Here is a 24202-nt window from a genome sequence, read left to right as displayed (position 1 = left end):
CATGGGGAAGGAGTAGGAGAAATGGGAAGATGTTGGTCATAGTTTACCAAGTTTCCATTATGGAAGATAATTAGGTGCTGGATATCTGTACATAGCATAGCATACAACTTAACAGTACTGTATTCCATAATTACTATTTGCTACCCAGCCATAAAGGATAAATTTGAGGCATTTGTAGGAAAATGGATGTACCTTGGACCATAATGCTAAGTGAAATAAATCAGACACAGCTTAAATATCACATGGCATATCTTACATGAGAAACTTTGAATATCAATAATTTAAAGAGCAAAATGAAAGATGACAGGAAACAAGGAGGTGGACTTTGTGAGGGTGGGAAGAGGATCTGGAGATGAGGGAAGACGAGAGGGCAGAGAAGGAAAAGGGAAGTAAAGATGATGGAGATGTACAATCCCCAAGAAGATTGCAATTATTATACATCACAAACATATCCCAGTGAAAAAAGAAACTAAAAAGAACTTTGCAACGAGAAAAATAATTGCTAAGAGTATAGATCTTAAATGTTCTCACCACACACAAAAAAGTAGTAACTTGGGCCAGGGATTTAGCTCAGTGGTGCCGCCGCCTGCTTCGCAAGTGCAAGGTCCCGAATTCAATCCCCAGTATCAAAAAAAAAAAAAAAAAAAAAAAAGTAGTAACTACACGAGGTAATGGATATATTAGCTTGATTGTGGTATTCATCGCATAGTGTATACATACATTAAAGTAACACACTGTAAATCCTAAATATATGCAATTTTATTTGCCAAATACACCTCAATAATTGAAAAACAAGAATATACATATACAGCTAAATTAATAACTTTCTATTAGACTTTTATTATTTCATCTATATCCTCAGAGATTTACATATTAAAGCTGGAATATATGCAAGCTATCCTTTTATATCTTTTTATTCACATATCATTAGTGACTTGTCAGTATAACTGGTTCAATCCTAAATTTTTTTTTTTTTGGTACCAGGGATCGAACTCCTGCTTGCAAGGCAGGAGCCAGAACCACTGAGCTAAATCCCAGGTCCTCAATCCTAATTCTTAATGACTTTTAATTTAGTTAGCCAACCACACACTGACCACCATTTGGATTATATCCATCATTGCCATTTTAAAATATTGCTATATGAAAGTTTTATATACCTACTGTTTCCTAGGGCTGCAATAACAAATCACCACAAATTTGGAGGCTTAAACAATTGGAATGACCTCTCTCCCAAGCTCGGAGGTGAGAAGTCTGATGTTAAGTTACAGTGGAGCTGTGCCTCTCCAATCCCCCTACAGGAGACTATGTCCTTGCCTCTTCCAGTTTACAAAAGTGCTGAGCTCCCTTGCTTCTGACAGCATCTCTCCAATTTCTGTCTCCATGTCCAAATAGCCTCTTCCTCTTTGTCTTCTCTTTCTTCCTGTTCTTTACAAGGACATTTGCCACTACAAATAGATTCCACCCTCACTCAGGACGATTTCACTTTGAAATCCTTAACTCAATTACAGCCACAATAACATTTTCCAAGAACACATTCACGGGTTCTGGCCTGATGTGTCTATCCTAGGGGAGGTGTTCGCCATCCAATCCACTACACCTTATAAGATGTACAGAAAACCTGTAAGGTTTTTTCCAAGTGGCATAACTAGATAATAGGCCATTGCATTCAAATTGTGAAAGACACTTCACCAATTATGGATATTATTGATCTTTTGGATTTGCTAATAAAAGCTTTAAATATGAGACATGACCAAAAATTCAGTGAATGTTTAAGTTTTTAAAATTATTACAGTAAAAGACACATTGCCATTAATCCTCCTCAAAATTACCCTCAATGGTTTGGGTCTGTTATGGTTTGGGTCTAGATGTCCCCCCAAAGGCTCATGTGGTCATAGGCTTGATCTAAAGTATGTGAAACTGGAATTGATTCATGATGCAATGCTAGGCTCAAGGGCACTAGGGTTACAGATCTGAGTGCTACACACCCTAAGTAGTCTGAATAAAATAAAAGTGGCAGGGAGACAATGTTAAATCCCTCTTGTTACCTTTGGTACCTTGTGAGCACCATATTGTTTCTGCTCGGCTATGACTATTTGTCATCTTTGCCTTAGAGTCAGACGGTTATGGACTGAAACTTCTACAAACTGTAAGCCAAATAAACCCCTTCCCTTTTAACTTTGGGTGTCAGGTATTTTGTCTCAGCAATGAGATAAAAATAACTAACACAGAAGATTTCCTTCATGTGGTTAGTTACACTGTCATAGCTACCTCCATGTCCTGAATCCATTCCAAATATTGACCTTTCATGGTCATTTTGACTTTGGAGAAGAGCCAGAAGTGGCTCCATACAGATGCAGTGAATAAGGACACACTGTGATGTTTTTATTTGACAGATATACCCATGAATGTTTTGAATCAATTCAGGACATGGAGGCAGCGTCAACAGTACAACTGAAGACATGCATGAAAAAGGACTTCCAGAACTGCTGTAGAAAGTGACCATAAGGATAGGGTGAGTGTGTTCCAAGCAAGGGGGAGTATGTTATGTGGGTTAATGGCAATGCATCTTTCACTGTATTTTTTTAAATTTGAATATTCACTCTTTCTTTCAATCACACTCATATTACTTGACCCCTATTCTTTTCAACGTATTTTTATGGACTTAAAAAAATCAAAAGACAAAGGTTGATTTTAGGGTAAAATTGAATCACAGCAGTGTTCATTTTCACATTTTACTTCTTTAAGTCAATGAGTAAACCAGTGAGTAACTTCACACATGAGGCTAGCATCCATACATTTGCTCATTTTAATCAAATTCACAGCTCAGCACCATGGCAAAGATAATTTGATAATTTTTAATTAGTTCACCAATGCTCATTTCATTTTGTCTTTAAACCTGAGATATACCATTGCCCATGTGTGCACCATGCCAAATGTGAGTGATGTCGTTCATTTTGAAAGACATGTGAGGTCTGCCCTGGAGACAAGTCAGCCATTAATGCACCTCAATAACATTCATCCATTTTTAAATCCAGCACATTTATTCTTCTGGAGTTATTTTATTTGTGTTTGTTTGTTTTTAAATGGCAGCTCCCAGCATGGTTCTCAGAAGAGAATGATTTAAAGTTCATAAAATGTCATCAACCAGTTCCACTTTCTCTAACAAATTACCCAGGAAACTAAAATAAAAATCAAACTTAGACCACTAAAACATTTTATATAATATTATCTAAAATTACTAGAAATACAAATTTCCAAAGATTTTGTACATATTGGCTCATACCTTTTATGAGTAAATTTTTTACTGTTCCAAGATCCAAAGGATGTCAATCTTAAGAAATTACTTAAATAAATATTTAGAGTTTTTTTATGTTTACTGTGTGTTGTCCACTGCAGCCAGAGAAAAATTTTCCAATTTTAAACTTCAGTTTGATTAACACATATGACAGATGGCAGTCTCTTGTGGGAAAATATTAAAAATCTTTGTCAGTTTTAAATCTAATTTCCTTATGTGAAAAATAAATGGGCTTATTTATACAAGTGACAAGAATGATAAAATACAAAAACCTTTCATTTGAGTTTTTGCATATAACAAAAATGGATTTACTGAATAGGAAAAGTAGAATTCTAAAAGAAATAAAATGAGTATAATATATGCAAAGAAGCCACAGGTTGGTAAGGAGAAAAAAAATTCAGTAGACCTTTTACAAACATTGGAAAGTAGAGACAAAAATGCTGGAAAGAATGGCTTTTCGACCTCATTGATCAGTAGTTGTTTTCTAAGGAAACATCATAATTCTGTAAATATAAAGGTAACTTAAAAACCCAGTGAGGAAGAGTATAACCTCAAGAAAAAAGACAGTCTTTTAAGTAAATTTAATTAACATAAATTATTTTATTAAAGAAATTATCATTTCTTATTATAGTACAATGGGAAAAACCTTGCTAGGACACGCACTAATCCACAAACCATTTGGGGCACTCAGTCTTCTGGCAACACAGTGAAGAAATGAGGTGCTTCTGAGCGCTGGTCTCCTGGTTTTAAGTAGGTCACCTCTTCTCCAGGATAGCCACGTCTTCTGAACAGATGTAAGAGTGATGCTCGCTGTGACACCTGTGAGCTCCACTCACACAGCAGTCCTGTGCCAGGACCAGCAGACCTTCAGCAGCCCTGTGTGCACCTTCTCTCCAGATCCTTCCCTGGTTACACACCACATATTCACCAGGAGGACCCTTGGCAGAATTCTGGGGAACTGGGGATCCAGATGAATTGTGGACAAGCATTTTCTGAACCTCGTATCTATTTATCTAGGTGGTTTCATTATTTACTCTCACCAAATCTTAAAGAAGATTGTCAGTAGCTATAAATAACAATACTGGGGTTACAGTAACACTATCAAGGTTCACTGTGGAGACTATGCCAAAAACATCTCCACAGGAAGAAGATAGCAGAACCAGGATTCCGTCTCAGAATCTGAACACAACTTGATGTGTCATTCAGCATTAATACCTTCATTTCCACATCACCCACAATCCACCCATGTAAGGACCCTCAGTCTCTTTCTCAGAGTCATCTTTCACTATTGCAACATAACCTTTGCCTGATGACCTTTGCCTTCTCAACAACTCATACATTTTTGCAAATTTTCCAGCATTTCTAAAGGACTAGCAGACTGCCCCTCCCCCTATTGTTATTTTAAGGCCAGTCTTGCAGTGCTGCCCAGGCTGGTCTCAAATTCATGAGCTCAAGCAATCCTCCTGAGTCTTCAGAGTAACATCACCGCACACCCCCACATCACAATAATAATTCCTTCTTCTGAAACCATAACATAGAACATTATTGTTTGTAAGCACATATCAAGGCCTCTTTCACAGTATTTCTGTCTCTGTCTTTCTCCTTCTCTGACACACAAACACACATGCCCTTGTACATACATATACCATACCACACAGAAGCACCCACTCTCTACTTTTGGTGTTCTACAAATATGCTTTGAATAGACATCCCCTATTCAGGGCTATTTCATCACATTGGTTTATAGGGGTAATCCAGCAAAGCCATGGAAAACTGGCAAGATTCCAGGCACCAAATATGCAGAATCCACACATGTGAAGCTACAATTATATGACATGCCCCTGGATTTGCCAGATCATAGGCACATCGTTAGAATGATCAACAACCCTTTAGAGAACATATATAGAATTATTGACCAAAGAAGAACAAAAGCAGTATATGGCATGGGAAAAAATAATCATCCCTTTAGAGATCCTCTTCTGACTGCTCAAATTCTGATCCTTCCAAGTTCATGTAGAGCAATAACTATGACAAACATCTATTATATCCCTGTGGCTCTCAAAGTGTAATAGTGAAGGACTGATTTTTAAGCCTGGTTACTATTCATAAGTTTCTACATGATTATATGTGTTTCTTCCCATCCCCAACACATTAGTAACAAAGTATTGATTTCCACTTTGCAGTTACTGAATACAACATATTCCAGACCCCATTTTCTTTATCATCCCTTCTGAAGTTATTATGTCAGAGAAAAAACAGATTTTTATTATGATTGCAGAAAAATAACTGCCAAGATTTTTACACATGTAATTTCTCATATAACCCTTTGACTTGGGTACTATTATTATCTTAATTGCATAGTCAAGGAGTCTTGTACTTAGAGAAGTTTATGAAGTTGCCCAATGTTGCATAGCTAAGAAGTGGTTGGAGCCAGGAAGTACACACAGCACACCTCTTAAACCAGCATGATTCACCGCTATGTAATCCCTTCATCTCTGAGTACACAGGGCTTAACCAACTCAAACATTTGAGAAAGTAATTAGATTGTTTTAAAATTAACAACCTATTCCTTTAAATTTTAAAAAAATCTTTGCTCAATACTTATTCTATATTGTCCTTTCTAATAAACTTCAAGTTTGGGGTCTCCAATAATATGACTTTTTTCTGTATGCAGATATATACTTTGAAAGATACTTTAATAATTAAATATAGTGTTACAAGAGTTATTGTCCCTGGTTAAAAGGCCAGAAATATTGTGGATTGCCCTCTTTCTGTAAAGAAAAGCATAAAATCTAGGCATGATGTTGCCAAAGGGAAAACTTTTGAGAACATAAGCTCTACCCTTTCCAGGAGGTTATAGAATTACACAAGTTAAAACTGAGAGAAGCTTAGGTTTATCTGGTTCAATATTTTCCTTTCACTGATGAGGAATTGAGACCAAGGGAGGCTCAGTAATTTGCCTTAATCATGCTTAAGCTAGTGTTTGAGCTTCTTTGTTCTTCTCACAATGTCAAACTTCAGGATTCAGTGAACAACAATGAAAGACCAAGGATAAGAAGAACAGTTCATGTTCCCTAGTAACTTCATGGTGACATTTATGATATTGACCAGATACACATTTGAACAAAATATTTCCACTCCTTTGAGCAAATAATCGATGTTATACCTACCAGAAAGTTACTGGAGCTACATCCACTTGTTGGCAGCCTTTCTTTTCCTAGATTCTCATTTGACAAGCAAAATTAGCAAACATTTAGGAAAATTGGGCTGAGTTTCTCCTCTCTCTTCATGGTCAAGGGTACTGGCCATTGACCCTGTAGCTCTGAAGCAATGACAAATAGGATAGTTCTTCTACCATAAAATGTACACAATGTTATGGACTGGATGTCTGTGTATACCAAAAATCCATACAATTGAAATCCTCACCCCCAGTGTGAAGCCTTTAGAGGGGATCAGGTCATGAGGCTGGTAAATACAATGTGCATGCCCTTCCAGTAAATGCTGCTGCAATATTTGGTCATCCATAAACAAACAAGAAGAACAAGGAAGAAGGAGGAAGAGGAGGAAGGAAGAGGAGGAGAAGGAAGAAGAAGGAAGGAGGAGAAGGAGGAGAAGAAGAGGAGGAAGAAGAAGTGGGAGGAGGAGGAGCAGGAGAACCTTGATCTAAGCTTTATACAAAAGTCACTTCAAAATGGATCATGAACCTAAATGTATCATGATAAATGATCAAGCCTTAAAAACAGTATCTTAAAACCTAAGGCTAATGAAGAGTTCTTATACTTGATACTTTTAAAATGATCCATAAAAGAAAAAAATAGTAAATTGGACCTCAACAATACCAAAACCTTGGCTCTGCAGAAGACCTTATTTAGACAATGATAGAGAAACTACAAACTGGTAGAAAATATTGGCAAATCCCATATCTCACAAAGGACATGCATCTAGAATACACACACTCACTCTCTTTCAAAAATTATCTAAAGTGGACATGAGGTCTGAACAGACACTTCACAAAAGATAGAGAGCAAATAAGCACACAAAAAGATGTTCAATATAGTTAAATACAAATATCAATGCCATACAATAAGATACCACTACACACCCATTATAGTAAGCTAAAGTAAAAAGTAATGATAACACCAAATATTTGGGAAAATGTAGAGAAACTGGAACTTTCATACACTGCTAATAAAAACATAAATGATACAGCCACTCTGCAAAAAAGTTTAATAATTCCTTTTTAGACTAAAATCTTGGTTTATTGCATAACCCAGGATTGCACTCCTAGGCATTTATCATACCTATTTTCACACTAAAATGTATACACAAATGTTCATAGCAGCTATATTTATAATAGCTAAAAATTGGAATCAACCAAATGTCCCTCCAGGAGTGACTACGTAGGCAAACAGTACTGGATCCAGTCCATGAGATGCTATGCCATGAAGGAACTGAAGAGGAAGACCTTACGAACCTCAAGGAAGGTGTGTGGACCTCAAGGAAGTTATGCTAAGTAGAAAGAGTTGGGCTTAAAGATCATCTCCTGCCAAATCCATTTATGTAATATTAGTGACATCAAATCATCATAATTGTTGATGATGTTGCTGATAAAGCTAGATAAAGAACACATTTTTAACACGAGCGGTCTCATGTTTTAAAGAAATTCCAAATGATTCTCTGATCTTCTATACCAGTAAATATCTGAGTGAATGATTTAATAGTAATGAAAGAGAAATTGTGTTAGATATCTTCTTTTTTAGATTTGCATCTAAGGTCAGACAACAATAGTTGGCCAATAAAATAGGTCCCTCAAAGAAGTAAAAATTTAGACCAGACACTCATTATAGGGGGTGTAAAGCTACCACATATATCTATACCTAACAAAATTTCCACGTAATCTCTAAAGGTATATTCTTATTTGGAGGGAAACTTTTAATGGATATTAAGTGAATTAGCATCTGTAGTAATAATATTTTATTCCATTTTATGATGGTTAAACATCAGTCTCATGTTTCAAGAACAAAGAATAAAGCAGTCTCCTTAAGATAAACATCAGCCTTGAAGTTCAGTAATTACACATCAGAATGAATACAAAGTACATTTTCTTCCGAAGGAAACGGGAAATCACCAGACAGCCATGGTGGGGAGCAGAGGCTATGGGTCAGCCTCGAGAAGGTATGGATGCAACTGAGGAGAAAGGAGGTGGACTCATCCTGCACCCTATGCAAAGTAGAACTGGCAGCCAGGCAGTGCCCAGCAGTCTGGAGAGGACGCCCAAGCTGGAAGAGGGCACAAATGCTTCCCTGGATGACCAGAAACAGAGCACAGCAACACATGCAGGGATTCCCAGTCTGAACGCTGAGCTGAACAGAAAACATAAAACAGGAATGGAAAAGTTTGTCTTTCCATGCTTCCTTCCCACTTTGTGAAAGAACACCCGACTCTCTGTGATTAGCTTATTAGTTCCTGCTGACATTTTCTTCCTTCAGCCTCCTACTGCAACATGATATCCCCTGAGAAATTATAACCGGTTTGAGAAAACAATCCCACAGCCTCTCTCATCTTGTAAGATGAATGCTATCAAGTTTGTATTTAAAAGCACAAGGTGGTCTCTGAATTGCTATATTTGACATCTACAAAGGTAAGAGGCCTATTTTGGAGAACAAGATGGGGGTAACATCTTCCCTAGATTCTACACATGCATGGAAATGCCATAAACTAAGAAGAAGATTGTTCAACAGACCCACGAGAAATGTTTAGGTTATAAATAATGAAAAAAGACCAGCAATTAAGCCACATATATCTTCTCACCATTTTTTCAAAATCATCTCCCTATTTTTATGAAGGTCACGTGGGAAAACAAAGCTGATGACTCTAATATAATTCCATCACTAATATGACAGTCAGTCATTCCCTTAGGGGAGCTGTACTTAGGCTAGAACAACTAGATATGTCATTGTAATTCCCACAGTGAATACCTAGAAAATATTTCACCACACATACAATGTATTATAAACATCACTGAGAAGCACAACTCGATTAAAGCCTGCAATGCATCCATCTCCCTTCTGTCACCACCACACAGAGCTACATCAAAAGATCCATTCAAACAGTGCATCTCAGACTTACAGTATCAGCAGACAATGCTTTAATTAGCAGTGGTTTTCAAAACGCTGCATGGCTTCAAGAGCTTGAACCATAAGATAGATATCTGGATCCTTACTAGTCACGTCTCAACTCTCAGCTCCCCTCTACCACCCCGTGGGTTCTGATAGTCATAGCCCTCATTTTTAAAAAATAGAATAAGAAAATGAAAATGGCAGCTAGGGTTTTGCCATTTCTGTGCGTCCACTTTTCCTCAACCTTCAGTGATGCGATGAGACTAAAATTAAGCTCTCAAGAGGACTAAGATATCTGTGTCAGAGCCATCGAAGGGAATGATAAGAACTACATAAGAAATGAATACAGAGCCAAAGAGGCCATTTTAGAAATGATATTTAAAACAGATATTTTTCTAAATTTTTTTTTCCTAATGAATGCACGGCATCTACTATATTTTATGTGATGAGAAAATATTTCTATACTGTTATCAAGGCACTTTACTTGCTACTTTTTTTGTCTATCCCACAATTTCACTCATAATCCAATTTCTGAAACTTTGTTGTTTCTCTCTATGCAACTCAAGCCATTTCATGTTCAATCACTGAACTGTGAAGTTTCTCTAGTAAGAGAAAGGTTCAGTCCAATAAGGGTTCCTATTTGCTGTTTGACTAGAGTCTCATAAAAATATAAGTTATTCCAGCACTCTGAGAAATTGAGGCAGGAAGATTACATGTTCAAGCCCAGCCTGGAAAACTGAGCAACTTATCAAGACTGTGTCTCAAAAATGGTTCATGACGTAGTGCTAAGGTGAAGGCCTAGAGTTCAATCACCAGTGTTGTGCCCAGATCGCGAGGTCCCCAAAGACCACCAAGGACCTGATTCCAATGCAAACACACCAGGGTCGTTTATTCAAGCTCGAGCAGGGACTCTCATCCGACACCGACGCAGCGGGTCAGGATTGAGAGCCCCGACTCTAAAACACCAGGGGTTTTTATAGAGGTTACAGCAAGGTGCGGGGTTTCAAATCACACGCAAATCACACGATTGGCTAGCATTTAGCAAGTTTTGAAAGTTTAAACCTAATTGGTTGGGCCTTGAGCGCTGAACTGCAAACGGCTGCTCAAGTCATCGAAAAGAACATCTGGGATACTGGGGTATTGGGGTAACTACTGATTAGCTGTCGCAGGCCATGAGAAGAGCATCTGGGACATTGAGGCAGCTACTGATTAGCTGTTGCTAGGCTAGTTGCTAGGGGACTGCTGAACATTATCACAGGCAGGTGGCCAAAGTACATCTTGTGGTTTTTCTTGGAAGTAGAATTTATGTCCAGGCCACCTTACTCTAAGATGGGGCCAAATTTTAAAATGGAGTTATTCAGGTCTCACAACCAGTACCAGTAAAAAGAAAAAAATTAAGTAAAAATGTTTGTATGTTTTTTTCCAGGTTCCTAATGTTTGTATATACAGGCATTGTTTAGTAGAGAAGAAAATTAGTAATTCCACACCCAGAGAACATATTTATAAAATGCCAGAGACCATAACAATCTTCACAAATCCAATCCAACCTCTCACTTTGTAGATAAGAAAACCAATTCATAAGTGACTTGCCAAAGGCTACTATATCAGTAACCTTCCCATCCTGGGGACAAAATGCTCAACATTCACAACTTAGAGGAGAAGTTTATTTTAGCTCATATTTTCAGAGGATTCAATTCGTGATCATCTGGCTCCAAAGCAAAAACACAACGCGGCAGAAGGCATAATGGAGAAAAGTTGTTCAACCCATGGCAGGCAGAAAGCACAGGGAAAGGGGGAGCAAGGGATAAGAATACACCCTTCCAGTTCCTGCCCCAGTAATGTACCTTCTCTACTCATGCCCCACCTCCTAATAGAGTATTCAGCTATGAACCCATCAACAGATAGACCCACTGATAATGTAGCATCACCATGATTCAATAACTACTCTTGGACATAGTAGAGTATGGACATTTTAGACATTTGGGGGGACATTTTAGATTAAATCATAATATCCCATCACTGGTCCCCAAAAGGCTTATGTCCATTTCATTTTGCAAAGTGCACTTACTAACTCTAAAACTCACTGACGCCTCAACAATTTAAGCATTCTTTGTAAGACCAAATAGAGTCATCTGAGACCCAAGGTAAACTCTTCACTCTGAGCCCCTCTAAAAATCAAAAAAGAAAATTAAATATTTTCAACATGCAATGCAACAGGATAAACATTCACATTGTAAAGGGAGGAATGAGGAATACAAAGAAATCAAATCAAAGTCCAACAGGGGAAATATTAAGTTTTATAGCTCCACATCCAACACCCAGGGCTGGTTGTGAGATGGGGCCTCCTGAGGTCTTAAGCAGCCTTGCACCTATTGACCTTGCTGGCTGCATCCCACCTGGCCTCTCTCGAGCTGGCTCTGATCACTGCCTGAAGCTTTCCTCTACAAACTTCCATTCCCGGCACTTCCAGCTTCCTCTCATAGTGTCATATATTGTCCTCCCAGAGGCACATTACCTGGCTCCCCAGGCCTTCCTTTTAAATCTAAGTGGAAGCCTCAATGACCCCACAATTCTAGCATTCTGTGTGCCTATAAAACCAACACCACAGTGAGCCATGGTGGCTCCCACCTGTAATACTAGCAAGAGTATTATAGACAGCTAAGTTAGAAATATTATAGGCAGTCACACAGAACTGGGCCCTGGAAGAAGTCAGTGCAGAAGATAAGAACACATCACAACTGTGGCTGGAGGTGCACATTCCTTGAAGGCTACATACTTCCCCTAGGGATGAATAGCAGTGATTGATATTCTAAATAGGCATCAATCACCTTGGGAGAACCAAAACCTCCCTACCCCATTCCTCTCCCAAAAAGTCCTTGTTCCACACCTGCTACATGATTTGCTTCCACATTTAATCAATATTACCTAAGCAACCATACTTGTGATCTTATTAGTTGACTATAGTTTTGTCCCACCTTATACTCACCTCACCCCATGGTTTTGCTCTATAAAACTCCTTTGAGAAGTGGGGCTCAGGGGCAACCCACTTTTCAGGCTCCCTTCTGTCTCACTTAGACAGAAGCTATCTTTCTCTCAAAAATTCTTCCTCCACTTGGGCTGGGGATTTAGCTCAGTGGTTCTGCTGCCTGCCTTGCAAGCGCAAGGTCCTGAGTTCAATCCCCGGTACCAAAAAAAAAAAAATTCTTCCTCCACTTAACCTCCATTGTTATTAAAATTCATTTGATTTTAGAGAACACAAACTCGGTATTTAGGATATCTAGCAGGTTGGGAGTTATAATATTCCCTTATATGATTTGGAGGTCCATATATCATATGCCCTATATCATCAGGAGGCTAGGGGAAGAGGATCCCAAGTTCAAGCCCAGCCTGAGGAACTCAGTGAATTACCAAGACTCTCAAAATTTAAAGAAGGACTGGGGATGTAGCTCAGTGCAAAGGCTCTGTGTCCAATACCTTGTTCGCAAAAACAAAAACAAAACACCATGTGAATGATGTCAAGCACAAGTAGTGGGGGGCAGGGAAAACAATGGCTACAGTGGCCTCCTCCGTGTGCCTGGAAGGCTGAACTCAGGAATGTACTTCCCTTGGTGGCCAGGAAAGAACAGGGTGCCCTGGGGCTCTTTTCTCAAAGCAAGGTCCTTGTGCACTCCTGAGTTCACAATTGGGTTGGGTCAATGTCTGAGACACCCTCGAAGCATCTTTCCTATTGTCTAGGAATAAAGTACTGGGCTTTTTCTTTCCACTATTGCAGATTGAACCTAAGACCTTCACACTGGGCCACCTGCCCAGCCTTTTTTTATTTTTTAATTTTTATTTTGAGACAAGGTCTCACTGAGTCAGTAAATTGCCCAGTCTAGGTTTGAACTTGAGATCCTCCTGCCTCAGCCTCCCAGAGTGTTGTGATTGTAGGTATGCACCATCATACCCAGCTTTTGGCTTCTTTTTTAATGAACTAACCTTTTTAGCAACCATACTTTCTTTGGTCCCAACTTTACATGTGCTTTGTTGCTGGTCAAATCATAATTTTAATCCTTCAGCTTTGGTTTGTCCCTGATTCTCACCTTAGATCTGGCTAAAGGCAACCAGCATTACCTATGTCATCATCCAAACTTGGGTTGACTTGAAATTTCTTCCACCAAATCAGTTAGTCTGCTATCTTTAAATTCAGGTTCACACAAAGTCTCAATGTTGTGCCCAGATTGTGAAGTCCCAGAGACCACTAGGAGGCCGTTTCCGATGTAAGCACACAAGGGTCGTTTATTTAAGCTTAAGCAGGGACTCTCAACTGTCACCAACACAGCGGATCGAGATTGAGAGCCCTGAGTCCCTAACTAGCAGGGTTTTTATTGAGAATACAACAAGCTTTGGTTATTAGTAGCCAGGTGATTGGTTAATACTTAATACATATGAAGTGTAGGGTTTTGGTTGGCTAGGCTTTGGGGGTCGAAGGGGATTACGTATTGGTTTTTGTGAGGGAGAAAAGGGGCAAAGATTAACGGCCGGTTGTTACATACTGATCGTTAGCAGACCCACTAACTAATGGCCGCATCTATCTTGTGTGGACAGTCAGCTCATTAACTGCTTATCCTACAGATAGTGTGTCTGGAATGCTCTCTTCCCTGGTACACAGGTGGTTGGGTAATAAACTCAGGAATTTCAAGTGGTGAATTCCTAGTTTAAGCACAAATTTGAGAGAACAAAGGAGACGGCTCCAAAATGGAGTCATTTTGGTCCCACATTCCCCCCTTCTCATGATGTTATAGAAGGCTAATCATGGGCCTCTGGGGGTTAATTCTATCAAGTCGGTAGGAATTGGCTGGTATTGGGACCTGAGCACCATTAACTGAACAGCGTTAATTTGTTTTTTGATGAACGAAACTAGTCTATTGAGTATACAAGGTCCAAAGGTCAACAGTAGTAACACGATAAGCAAGGGGCCTAGCAGGGTAGAGATTAGGGTAGTTAGCCAAGGGGAAGAATTAAACCAAGATTCGAACCAGTTTTGAGATAGTTCTCTTTCTCACTTACGTTTGGCGATGCCCTCCCTAACTTTAGCCATGGACTCTTTGACCACTCCTGAATGATCTACATAGAAGCAACATTCTTCACCTAAGGCAACGCAGAGTCCTCCCTGTTGAAGGAAAATTAAATCTAGCCCCCTTCGGTTTTGGAGGACTACTTTTGCCAGTGAAGTTAAAGACTCTTGGAGGTGGGAGATGGAGCTTTCTAGTCTTTTAATATCTATATCTATGGCTGCCCTTAAGTCATTGTAATGTTTATTGTGTAGTATTAGCGATGAAACTCCTGTTCCTGCCCCAGCTAGCCCCAAACCTAGGAGGACGGTCAGAGTAATGGCCGTTACAGGTTCTCGTTTAACTCTGATTTGGGTTTCAGTCAGGCGGCTGGAGATGTCCCTTTCTGAGTGATATAACAGCCGGGGGACCAATTGTACAAGTACACAGAAATCTCTAGTCTGTTTTAGCACTAGTCCATGTACACAAGGGGTGAGTCCAGAGGAGCAGGCCCACCACCCGTCATAAGGGGGAATGAGATATTTAGGTCTAGGCCAAAGAATGGTTTTGTTACAAAGGTGTTGGTGGGAGACCGGGACACTGCCAACACAAGTTCTTTGTCCAGTTACCGACTGTAGGGTCAGCCTAGCTGTCCCTTTTTGTTGTCATCTACACTGAGTCGGACTGTCTGATTTAGTGAAATTGTCTAGATAAGCTATTGCCTCATAGTATGGGGGCTTGGTATCATAACATAGCCAGCAGGACTGAGTGAGGTCTGGCCTAGATGCATTTAGGGCCTTAAAGGTGTGGACCATCAGTTCCCAAAGGGGGTCTTGGTCCTGGCTATGATCGACTTTTTCTGTCTGGGTGATCATTTGAACCAAGGGCAGGAATGTGGAAGCGGAGGTTAAGTTTGATGGATGTATGGAGGTATTTGTTTTTGGTGGCATGGGCGAGCTCTTCGGGGGAGGGGGCTTAGTAGGTCCGAAAGGGGCTATTGGGGCTAGTGCCAAATTTGGCCCTATCAATTGGGGAGGCCCTATTGTGAGCGGCTCCATTTTTAGTTTTATAGTAAAAAGTAATCCATTATCATATCCACTTTCATATAATCGCAACCCCCAACTGTGGCCTGTTTCTCAATTTGTGAACTGCTTGCCTGGGTCTGTAAAAGTAATACGGATGGGGTTACACAGAAATTGGGCACAGTGGCCAAAGAGAGGATTGTGTGCCAACTTCTGTTGGGGAATCTTGTCGACCGAAATAAAATCAGTTGTAATGGAGGGTTTCCAAGCTATGGCCCCCGTTGACTCACAACCCCAATTTTTGCAAAAGAACTGTTCAGCACCCCCACAAGTTACAATTTGACTTTTAGTACGCCCCCCCCCGGACAGACGTAGAAGGGGGTGTCTCGTAATATTGCCCTGTGAATTACATGGTTGCAACCCGGTGTTCGTGAATCGACCGGGGGGAGGGTACACCCCTTTTTTGTTTCCCCACATTCAGGCCTTCCCCATGACTCTAGGCTCCAGTGTCCGATATCCCAGCTGCCAGTGGCTAGCCGACAGAGATCAAACTCTAGAGCAGGCCACCAGGTTAATGGTGGGCTCACTTTGGACGAGCTGTTAATAATGTCACCTGTGGCGGTACTGATGATCATCCAGGTTAAATTTAGGGGAGCATGTGGGTTCTGTCCTCCTAATATCGGTGTCAAAAGTACAGTTACCACAATCATGACCGTCGATGACGCAGCTTGAGTTTGAGGGGATTGTCTTGGTCTTTGGACACCTGCCATGATGGAACAAAGTCCTCTAGGACAGCGTGAGGATCTGCAGGGCGAACGTGGGTGTAGTGCACCCACGAGGCAATCCCGTCGACCTTGAGAGCGGTGGGCGTGGTCAGGACTGTGACGTAGGGTCCTTTCCAACGGGGCTCAAGGTCCTTTTGTCGGTGTCTCCGGACAAAGACCCAGTCTCCTGGTCGATAGCGATGGGGCTCGGGAGGCGGTCCAGTTTGATATAAGGCTTCTAATTTAGGCCAGATATCCTCGTGCACACTTTGGAGGCTTTTTAAAGAAAGTAACAACTTTTGGTCATCAAATTCAACAAGCACATTTGATTGAAGGTTGGGAATAATGGGAGGGGGAATTCCAAACATGATTTCAAAGGGAGTTAATCCCATCTTATAGGGTGAATTGCGTACCCTATAGAGGGCGAAGGGAAGGAGAGTCACCCAGTCACCGCCAGTCTCTAAGGTTAATTTAGTTAAGGTCTCTTTTAATGTTCTATTCATCCTCTCTACCTGTCCTGAACTTTGGGGTCTGTATGCACAATGTAATTTTTAATCCGTCCCCAATATCTGTGCTAGGGTTTGACTCCTTGGAAATAAAGGCGGGTCCATTATCTGATCCTAGCATTACTGGAAAACCATACCTTGGCAGGATGTCTTTTAGCAGTTTCTTAGTCACACTTCGCGCTGTTTCATGTTTGGTAGGAAACGCTTCTGTCCATCTTGAAAAAGTGTCTACAAAAACTAACAAGTATTTATAACCATACCTTCCAGGTTTTACCTCGGTGAAGTCCAATTCCCAATAGGCTCCAGGTCGGCTTCCCCTCAGCCTATTTCCTGGGTTGGCCCTATTGTGGGTGGCATTTGTCAATTGACAGGCTTTGCAGGTAGCAACAATATGTTCAATTTTAGAATTAGCATCACGGATCTTAATTTCAGCATGTCTCAGGAGATCTTGCATTTTTCGAGTGTCCATGTGGGTGGTCCGGTGCATCTTGGAGAGAACTTGTTCTCCCAGCGCTTTAGGCAAGATGACTTTACAATCAGAAGATTTCCACCACCCGTTGAGGCACTGAGGCATAGGTAATTGTTTTATCCAATTTAAATCTTCTTCAGTGTACTGGGGTTTTTCTGGTAGGGCTGCACTTCCCAGATCGGGCAGCTGAGTGGCCAGTGTCAGATTAATCTTTAAGGCTATTTTTCGGGCTGTCTGGTCAGCTAAATTATTTCTTCTGGCAATTGGAGTGTCGCCTTTTTGGTGTCCTGGGCAATGGATAATGGCTAATTTTTTAGGTAGCCAGAGGGCTGTTAAGAGGGCAAGGATCTCCTCTTTGTTTTTAATAGTCTTTCTTTCAGCTGTCAGGAGTCCCCTTTCTTTGTAGATGGCCCCATGGACGTGTGCAGTGGCAAAGGCATACCGGCTATCTGTGTATATATTTAACTTTTGGCCCCGTCCTAGAGTCAATGCCTTGGTCAGAGCTATGAGCTCCGCCCGTTGTGCTGAGGTCCCGGTGGGCAATGGTTCTGCCCAAATGACCTCAGTCTCTGTCACCACTGCTGCTCCTGCATACCTGTGGCCATCACGAACAAAGCTGCTCCCATCAGTGTACCAGGTATCATCTGCATCTGGCCATGGTTGGTCGCTCAGATCTGCTCGAATTCCATGTACCTGGGCTAGGATGTCTGTGCAGTCGTGAAGCGGAGCCTCCAAGTTCGGGTCTGGCAACAGTGTGGCTGGCTTTAAAGCAGCCGGGGCCTGAAAGACAACTCGGGTTGGATTTAGGAGTAAGCTCTGGTAGTGGGTCAGGCGAGCATTACTGAGCCATCGATCCGGAGGCTGTTTTAGGACTCCCTCAATAGCGTGAGGGGTGGTCACGCACAGTTCTTGGCCTAATGTCAACTTGTCAGCATCTTTGACCATTAGAGCCACTGCTGCAATCATTCTTAGACACGGGGGCCATCCTGATGCAACTGGATCAAGTCTTTTTGATAGGTACGCCACTGGGCGGCGCCATGGCCCTAGATGCTGGACCAGGACGCCCTTAGCGACTCCTTTGTTTTTATCAATGTAAAGGTGGAATGGCTTAGTAATATCGGGCAAGCCCAAGGCTGGTGCCGTCAGCAAGGCTGTTTTAATTTGATCAAAAGATTTTTGTAGCTTTTCTGTCCATTGAAAAGCCTGATTGTCTTTGGTTGTCTCGTAAAGGGGCCTTGCGAGCTCTGCGAACCCCGGTATCCATAGGCGGCAGAAGCCCGCCGATCCCAAGAACTCTCTGACTTTCCGAGGAGAATCTGGTGTGGGTATCTTAAGAACTGTCTCTTTTCTAGCATCCGACAGCCATCTCTGCCCTTCCCTAAGCATGTACCCCAAGTAGCTTACCTCGGGTTTGCAGATCTGGGCCTTTTTGGCGGACGCCCGGTACCCCAGTTTTCCTATGACTATCAAGAGTCTCTTGGTTCTACTTAGGCAGTCTTCCCGCATTTCAGCTGCTATGAGGAGGTCATCTACATATTGTAACAGAGTTAGTTGGGGGTTCTGGAGGCGAAACTCACCCAGGTCTTCATGTAGGGCCTCGTCGAAGATGGTGGGAGAGTTTTTGAATCCTTGGGGTAATCGGGTCCATGTCAGCTGTCCGTTGAGGCCTTGTTCTGGGTCACTCCATTCAAATGCAAAGATGTGTTGGCTTTTGGGTGCTAGCGGAAGGCTAAAAAAAGCATCTTTGAGATCCAAGACTGTGTACCATCGATGGCTCGGGGGAAGTGAACTCAAAAGGGTGTATGGATTAGGCACTGTGGGGTGGATGTCCATAACCCTCTTGTTCACTTCCCGGAGATCCTGCACTGGCCGATAGTCATTAGAATGAGGTTTTCGCACTGGCAACAAGGGGGTGTTCCAGGCTGATTGACAAGGCCTAAGAATCCCCTGAGCAAGCAACCTCCTGATGTGTGGAGTTATTCCCTTCTGGGCCTCTAGGGGCATAGGATATTGGTGAACTTGTACAGGATCTGCCCCAGGTTTTATTTCCACAAACACTGGTGTTCTGTGTGCAGCTAACCCCATGCCTCCAGTCTCCGCCCATGCTTGTGGGAACATGGTGAGCCATTGTTCCATGTCAGGATCAGGAGGGGCCCTCTTCTGATGTAGCAGATATTCATCTTCTAGGTTTATGGTTAGTACCTGAATGGGCCTTCCCTCTTGATTAAGGACTTTTGTGCCCCCGGGTTGGAAATGAATTTGAGCCCCTAATTTAGTAAGTAAGTCTCTTCCCAATAAGGGGTAGGGGCAGTCTGGTATAATCATAAATGAGTGGGTTACTTGGCCCACTCCCAAGTCTACTGTTCTTTGGGTTGTCCATGAATACTTTTTCATGCCTGTAGCTCCTTGAACCCAGGAGGTCTTATCAGAAACATGGCCACATGGTTCAAGTAGGACTGAATGTTGAGCCCCTGTATCCACTAGGAACTCGATAGGTCTCCCCTCCACTTTTAGGGTTACCCTGGGCTCGGGGAGGGGTGCCGAACCCCGTCCCCCCTAATCATTTAATTTATCCATAGCCAGGATAGGGGCCTTGGGGCGTCCTTCCTGTTGTTTCTTTTTGGGACAGTCTCTGGCCCAGTGTCCATACTCTTTGCAATGAGCACATTGATTTTTCCCCAACTGGGGGCACTCTCTGCGTCTCTCTTTGTTTTTTCCTTTCACTGCAATCTTTCTTAGTCTACGTTCACGTTCCTTCTGTTCTCCCGCAGTGGCAGCCAGAAGGATCTGAGCTAAGTTTCGGGTCTGGCGGTCATCAGCTTTTTCTCGTTTCTCCTCTGCGGTTTCTCTATTGTTATACACTTTCTCTGCCACTGCCACTAAGTCCTGAATACTCTTTTCTCCTAACCTATCTACTTTCTGTAACTTTCTCTTAATGTCTGGTGCCGCCTGGTTGACAAAATGTATTATTACAGCTGCCTTTGTCTCAATTGCTTCTGGGTCCATAGGAGTGTACCTACGAAAAGCTTTCTGAATTCTTTCTAGGAAAGCAGCAGGGCTTTCATCTAACTTTTGTTGTACATCCCCTACCTTAGCCAAATTTGTAGGCTTCCTCGCTGCTGCTTTCAGACCTTTTAATAGAGCCTGGCGATAGACCCGAAGCCTCTCCGTACCTTCCGCCGTGTTGAAGTCCCAGTTGGGTCGGGACAGAGGAAAAGAAGTGTTGATAGTGTCAGCATTGGTGGTGGGTTGACCATTGTCACCAGGAACCAATTTCCTGGCCTCATTCTGGATCCTCTCTCGTTCCTCAGTGGTGAACAGGACCTGCAGAAGCTGTTGACAGTCATCCCAAGTGGGCTGATGGGTAAACAAAACAGTTTCTAACAGGTTAATCAAATCTCTAGGGTTATCAGAGAAATTGGCATGTTGTCGGCGCCAATTATAAAGATCACTTGTAGCAAAGGGCCAGTAATGGTGAGGCTGGTTCCCATGCTCATCAGGGGGCCCTATCGCTCGCAGCGGACAAACAGTAGAGTTTGCTGGTCCTGCCGGCGAGGCGGCGCGCCGGTGATGAGTATTTTGGGCGGGACCATTACAGTTGCCAGCACCCGGGGCGGGCTCTTCCTCCCTAGCCCCGGCTGGGACTGGGTCATTTCTTTCAGCCTGCTGTTGCGGAAGAGAGGGGAGAGAGTAAGGGGGAGGGAAAATAAGATCTTCTTCGGTCCCTCCCTGGAGGACAGGGTAGAGTGGCGCGGTCGGCTTGGTTTCGGTCTGCTCCTCGTCATCGCGCCCTCTAGGAGTCTTCTTACTGGCTGTCAGGATTAACTCTGGCTGCTGTTGCTGTGAAGGCAAAAAAGGCTTAACCCATGGGGGTGGGTTAGAGATCAGAAATTCCCAAATGGCAATGTAGGGTACCTGGTCGGGATGAAGGATAGCTTTACGAACTCTGCGTATAATTTGCAAATCAAAAGTTCCCTCGGGGGGCCATCTACCCCAAGGGTGGGCCACTCCGAGCTACAGAGGGTGATGAACTTAGCCTTTTTAATTTTTAAACTTAGGTTACGAGCACTCTCCCTAACTTCCTTGAAATGATCTTTCATGAGGGAAAGAGGGGTAGTCACAGTCTGTCCCATCGTCTCAGTCCAAGTCAGTACAACACACAGACAAATAAACACAACAGAAAAACACGCGAGACAAAACCGTCCTCCGCCTGATCGGAGGCAATGCAAATGGGACGACGGCCTCGTGCCGTGCCGCGGGAGCGACCCGCACCGTCCCTCCAGGAGTCTCACTGACTCGTACTCTTGGGGCACTCCGTCCCCACCAGCGGAATCTGGAACGTCTTCCAGGATCCCGGGTCGGCGGCCCTTGCAGCGCGTCCGCCTAGACCGTCTGCCGACCTTCCCAGAAAATAGGCCCAGACTTTACAAACACAAAAAACACTCACCAGCCGGCGTTGACCCTCCGGTACGGGAGTCCTGAAGGTCTTGGGATCCCAGACGAGCCCCCAAATGTTGTGCCCAGATTGTGAAGTCCCAGAGACCACCAGGAGGCCGTTTCCGATGTAAGCACACAAGGGTCATTTATTCAAGCTTAAGCAGGGACTCTCAACTGTCACTGACACAGCGGATCGAGATTGAGAGCCCTGAGTCCCTAACTAGCAGGGTTTTTATTGAGAATACAACAAGCTTTGGTTATTAGTAGCCAGGTGATTGGTTAATACTTAATACATATGAAGTGTAGGGTTTTGGTTGGCTAGGCTTTGGGGGTCGAAGGGGATTACGTATTGGTTTTTGTGAGGGAGAAAAGGGGCAAAGATTAACGGCCAGTTGTTACATACTGATCGTTAGCAGACCCACTAACTAATGGCCGCATCTATCTTGTGAGGACAGTCAGCTCATTAACTGCTTATCCTACAGATAGTGTGTCTGGAACACTCTCTCCCCGGGTACACAGGTGGTTGGGTAATAAACTCAGGAATTTCAAGTGGTGAATTCCTAGTTTAAGCACAAATTTGAGAGAACAAAGGAGACGGCTCCAAAATGGAGTCATTTTGGTCCCACATCAAGACCTGGACAAAATTTAGATATATTATTTGGCAGAATGAAACACTCATAGCCTCTAACTTCCAATAAAGTCCTTATTCCCAATGGAGACCTCCTAAGCCTGAACTTTATTGTCCACAGTCCTATCGACATTCTGGTCTTCTAAGCTCTGACTGGAGTCACCCATCACACTCTACTTTCAACATTCTAGGATTTCTTAGCCCATATCTCCCAATTTGAAATTCTTTCAAATTCCTCCCACAGAACTATTTTGAAAGGCTTTTGAACTACATAGGTACAGTCACATTTCCATTGCTGGGTTAAAATACCTGACCTTTAAAACATAAAGAATAAGATGTTTATTTTGGCTCCAAGTTTCAGAGGCTTCATTCCTTAGTTGGCTGGGTCCAAAGCAGAAACAAAATGGAGGAAAAGCCTACCAGAGGACAGCAGCTCAACTCATGGCAACCAGGAAGTAGAGAGAGAAGGGAGGAGCTAGGGATAAGAATATATCCTTCAGCTCATGCCCACACTGGACCAATTCTTCTGACCGGAACCCACATTGTAATAGTGCATTCAGCTATAAACTCATCAATGAAGTATAGTGCCCCCATGATCCAATCAATCACCCTCTCTAAACACATGAAACTTTCAGGTAACATTTTAGATATAAACCATAACAGCTACATCAACACAACTTTCCCTGATCTCCCAGACTCAGCTCCAGCATGCTTCTCACTATGCTAGCATTTAGAAGTCCTCATTACCCATGAACACAAATATATCAGAGACATAGACTATTCATGTGGATTTTTATTTTCAAATCGAGATAAGATTCTGAACTCCTCTGCATGCACTCTTCTACCCTGACACATAATTTTTTCCAGTCTCACCATATTCTACAATTATGCTGATTAGGATTTCAATCTTCATTGCTTAGTATTTTCCATTGGTTCTCATGGTCTGCTACCATTTTGACATCTTACCTCCCCCTACTTTTTTCTAATTTAATTCTATACTTTCTTCAATAATTTTTTAAAATGTATTTGTTGATCAATGACTTGTATATAAAAACAGAAACTTTGAAACCACTGGAAAATAACACAGGAGAGCATTTAAAGTCAGGGCATCAGCAAAAATTTCCTGAACTCCAATAGCCAGGAAGTAATATCAAATATCAACACATGGAATTATATCACATTTAAAAGTTTCTGCATAGCAAACAAAACAATTGACAGTGAAGAGACTACAGAATGGGAGAAAATTTTTGCCAGCTAATAGAGGCTTAACATCTAGAATATAAAAAGAAATTTAAAAATTAACACCCCTAGAACAAATGACCCAACCAAAAACTGTGCAAATGAACTGAATAGATATTTTTTAAAACTACAAATGACCAATAAGTATATGAAAAAAATGTTTAACATCTTTTTGCCATTAGGGAAATGCAAATAAAAACAACTCTGAGATTCCTTCTTACCTAGTCAGAATGATTATCATCAAGAACACAAAAGCAACAATGCAGGAGAGGATGTGGAGGAAAACAACTCTTTTCTACATTATTAGTGGGAATATAAATTAGTACAACCATTATGAAAATGAATATGGAGATTCCTCAAAAAGCTAAAAATAGAACTTCCATTTGACCCAGCCATTCCTCTCCTGGGTATATTCATGAATAAAGTAAAGACTATGGTGATATATAAGAATATGGTGACACATGCATGGCTATGTTTATAGCAGAGAGACATGCCTGTCAAGAGATGGGTCAATAAATTTATATATATATATATATATATATATAGAGAGAGAGAGAGAGAGAGAGGCCATAAAGAAGAATTAAATTATAAAATCTTTCCATTTACAGGAAAGTGAATGAAACTTAAGACCATCATCCTAAGTGAAATATATCATATGTTCTCTCTTATATGAGAAACCTTAAATAAACA

At 41.8% G+C, this 24202-nt stretch overlaps 1 protein-coding gene across 4 annotated transcripts in view; it reads right to left on the bottom strand.

Annotated features, from left to right (window-relative positions):
• Mlip (muscular LMNA interacting protein) overlaps positions 1-24202 on the bottom strand; it is a 297907-nt gene that overhangs the window by 249355 nt on the left and 24350 nt on the right. Inside the window, exon 1 of one of the 4 annotated variants that reach the window (XM_087195997.1) lies at positions 532-586. The exons of the other annotated variants lie outside the window; for them this stretch is intronic. The gene's annotated coding sequence lies outside the window, so the exon portion shown is untranslated. Of the gene's footprint in view, positions 1-531; positions 587-24202 lie in introns of those variants that run through there. 4 annotated transcript variants of the gene reach the window in all.

This window comes from Heterocephalus glaber, unplaced genomic scaffold (assembly GCF_053883595.1).
Source record: "Heterocephalus glaber isolate CG9 unplaced genomic scaffold, H.glaber_assembly_v1.0 deba00001610, whole genome shotgun sequence".
In the NCBI taxonomy this organism is placed as follows: Eukaryota; Metazoa; Chordata; class Mammalia; order Rodentia; family Bathyergidae; genus Heterocephalus; species Heterocephalus glaber.
Note: the sequence above shows the minus strand (reverse complement) of the source record. Positions and strands in the feature narration are given on the sequence as shown.